This window comes from Podarcis bocagei (assembly GCF_964188305.1).
Source record: "Podarcis bocagei genome assembly, chromosome: 3".
Lineage (NCBI taxonomy): Eukaryota > Metazoa > Chordata > Lepidosauria > Squamata > Lacertidae > Podarcis > Podarcis bocagei.
In genome coordinates, this window is record NC_138127.1 from 109,099,578 (window position 1) to 109,103,115 (window position 3,538).

The 3,538-nt window shown below is 47.9% G+C and overlaps 1 protein-coding gene across 4 annotated transcripts in view; it reads right to left on the minus strand.

Annotated features, from left to right (window-relative positions):
• The window catches only part of FZD3 (frizzled class receptor 3), a 37,244-nt gene extending 33,794 nt beyond the window's left edge, over positions 1 to 3,450 (minus strand). For 2 of the 4 annotated variants that reach the window (XM_081188594.1, XM_081188591.1), the window contains exon 1: positions 3,297 to 3,450. The gene's annotated coding sequence lies outside the window, so the exon portion shown is untranslated. Of the gene's footprint in view, positions 1 to 280; positions 378 to 730; positions 846 to 3,296 lie in introns of all 4 variants that reach the window. The other 2 variants (XM_081188592.1, XM_081188593.1) reach the window with 2 other exon arrangements.
• Positions 3,451 to 3,538: the final 88 nt, after the last annotated feature.

Below are 3,538 nucleotides of genomic sequence, written 5' to 3' on the forward strand. Positions count from 1 at the left end.
CCTCCCTTGCCCGTGCCTCTGCACCTAAACCCCTGACACATACCAAAATCTGAATCATTCTCTATATACTAACCTAGATCATTTATGGTACTTAAATCATAACAAGAGAAAAAGCTAACTAGTTACTATACACTTGAATTTTCAACCAATTGAATGCAAGCCTGCCACTTTCCTAAACTTACAAAAAGAATTATTGCAAGTGTAATCAGAGGTGACTAACAAAAATGAATAAATAACAATCATGATAAATTTCTAGAATTTTTGAAGAGAATTTATTTACCGCCCAGAAAGATCTGCTCACTCAACACAATCCTTAACTGCTGCAAGATTTTAGCAGCTCAATGGCAAAGTGCTCTCTGCAGTAATTATTCCAACGGCTGTTTCAGTACAAAAGAAAACAATCCCTCTGAATCTATTCCAATGATTATAGTCAGATTTCTAATTTTTAAACCATCCTACCCTGAAGATTCATACTGTCCCCACCCCCATCCTTCTGATCCCCACTATGTCCAGGAAGGGGTAACACAACAACTGCAGACTTTAATCTATCCTTTGGGCCCTTGTCTTAATTCTAAAGAGGAAAGAAAAGCATGGCACATGGAAGCAAGGAGAGGATAATCTTTTGCAAGGAATGCAGATGGTAGGCATTTTTTCACCCCAACTGCACCAACAAGGGAAAAAGCAATCCACACTAAACTGTCATTGCTGCAAGGGAGTAGGCTTCTCTTACCTCTCCAGGGAAATATGTATGTGTCCCGTATACTGGGAGGAGATTCACTCTCTATACTGCCATGTATTGAAGTGGAGAGGTTCTCCATCACCCCTCCCCCATCAACACAACACTCCTACAAATTATAAGAAACACAAAAGGTTTGACCACACTGCATTCAGCCCCCATTCCTGCAAGGAGAGCTCCAGTCACTTTACTCAGCTCTGGATATTTAGTACTTCAGTTTACTCAGAGAGAAACATTTTGCCTCCATTGTTGCAGGGGAGGTGGTGAAGCAGGAGAGAACACATTAACAAAACTCCTTTGCTTCTGGGACCTTCCTAGGGAGCAGTGAGGATGCAGGGGAGACCGAGCTGCTATCAGCAAAATTGGGACACCTTTTAAGGAGTCTTAAAAATATAAAAACTGCCCTGTTGGATCAGACTATCCTAGCCTTTCTCAACTCAGTGCCCTCCTTTACTTACAGGATAGCATTGCCCCATTGGTGCCCATCTGACCACTTTACTCCTTGGAACTTTCACAAATGCTACGTAATGTCGGTTCTGCATTTGTGAGCTCAACTTCTAGTATGGAAGTACCTTTGGAACTCCCTGCCTATTAACACTTGACAGCCACCCTAACTATTGTTTTAGACACTATCTGAACACTTACCTCAGCAAGTAAATATCCTTTAGTTACCTATATACGTTTTACATTTTTGGCTGACATTTTCTGTGCCTTAATGATAACTATTTTACGAATATCTGTTCAATAGTATTGCAGATTTTAGCTGTGCTTTATTACAATGTTATTATGTACACAGCTCTTTGATTAAGCAACTTTATGCATCTTTCTCAATATACTAATGAATGTTTTAAAGACTATAACTTCCGCCAGCCTCAGACATAATAGGTGTTGCAATCCAACATATCTGGAGGGTGCATGGTTGGCGGAAAGGCTAGGTTTCTGCCTAGACCAGCATTCAGTTTGCAGCAGTAATCAGCTCAAAGAGAAGCCCAGGATGCAATGAAGGCAGTAGAGGCTCTCGTCCACTACCACCACCCATCTCCTTTCTTTTGGGGGAAGAAGGTAGAAAACAGCGTCCCCTTAGCATTCATTCATTCATTCATTCTTGTTTCCCCCCTCATACATGAAGGTGGTTTAAAACCCCTACTTCTCAACAGGGTCCTTTAATTGCCAACACTTTCTCCAAAGTAACACCTCCCTTGAAGCCTGGGAACCTCCCTGGCTTACCCCACAAAACACAACGCCATGGCTATGAAAGCGAGCTCTGCATAACTAGTGTTTCAGTGCCTGTACATGTGTTTTTTTTGGGGGGGGGGGGTTGGTCAGAAAAAAAGGAGGAAATTATCAAAACACCTCTCTTCTCTTTCTCTCTCTGGCTGATGAGGAAGCAGCAGGGCAAGCTAAAGCGCATTAATTGCTAATAACGAGGGCCTGAGTCTTCATCAGTCATCACAACCTTTTTGTTTGGTTTCAACCTTATTATGCTCATTAGTCTATATTAACTTACGGCAAAGCTGCCTCGCAGGCCCTCGATCAGACAGAAGAAGAAAAGGGGGGGGGGGGAGAGAAGCAGGATATAAATAATGTTTAATTATAACATAATTATCAGCTGCAGTTTCAGCAGGCCACCTACCCGGCCCCAACCTATGCAATGCGGGGGGGGGGGGGAGAAGAGGGCACAATGCAAAAGAGGAGGAGGAGGAGACACTCCCCCCCTTATCCTTCTTTGGGTGAGGAGGGGGGGTCTCCCTCCTACACACCAACCCCCTTCCCCCTCCTAAAAAAGACATGGGCTGAAAAACACCCACCCAGTTCCTCTGTTTTAACCCTTTTCAGCCCTCAAAGCCCCCCCCCCTTTGACCTGGACACAATACCAGGAGGGAGGCATATTTGAATAAAATATGGGGTTGGTGGGAGAGCAGGTAAGCACAGCCCCACATAACTGATCACATATGTTGTAAATAACATTTCCAATAAAAACAGTAAAATATAATGGATCACACGACATGACACACACACACACACAATTTGAATGGCACTGCCCCTCAACTTTGGAGGGGGAGGGGGCAGACCCCTCAAATATTTTATGGGGGGGGGAGGAGGCCAAAGGGGCATTGGCCCTTGGAAGTCGGTTCCTATGGTGGTGGGGATGCGAATCCCACCCACCCACATCCAAAAAAGCAAACCTCATCGCCCCCACGCGCGGGTGCGTTTGAGAAAAAATAAGAAAAAAGGAGGAACGGGGGAGGGGGGAGGGGGGCGCTCCTATGAGGAAATCCTGCCATGAAGCACCCCCCCCCTTTCATTGTCTTTTAATGCGGGTGGGAGGTGAAGGGGTCGCGCGTGCGCGCGCAGGTGTGAGGAAGCCAGTCCTCTGAGGGGAGGGGGAAGTCGGTCCCTGACAGGAATTTAACCCCCCCCCCAAGAAAAGAAGTGTGAGGCGCGCCCCTCCCCCCCTACACTGAGGTGATTTGAGCGGGGGGGGGAATTTGAGATTTGAGCGGGGGGGGTTGTTAGCTGTAACCCCGGCCCTTTTTTTTGCCCCCCCCCCCCCCGTTACCTGAGCGCGTCCCTCAGGCGGCGCTGGCCGGCCCTTCCTCGGCGCGGCGGCTGAAGGGGCCCGAATGAAGGAGCCTCCGCCTCCGAGGCCGCCGCCGCCTTCCGCCCCGCCCCCTCGCGGGGAGGGCGGGGCGCCGAGAAAAAAAGCCAGCCAATCGCGCCCCAGCCTCCGACACCACCCCCGCCCGGTTGCTAGGTAGAAGGTGAACGCCAGAGCGGGACGGCGGCTTCTGATAGGCTGCC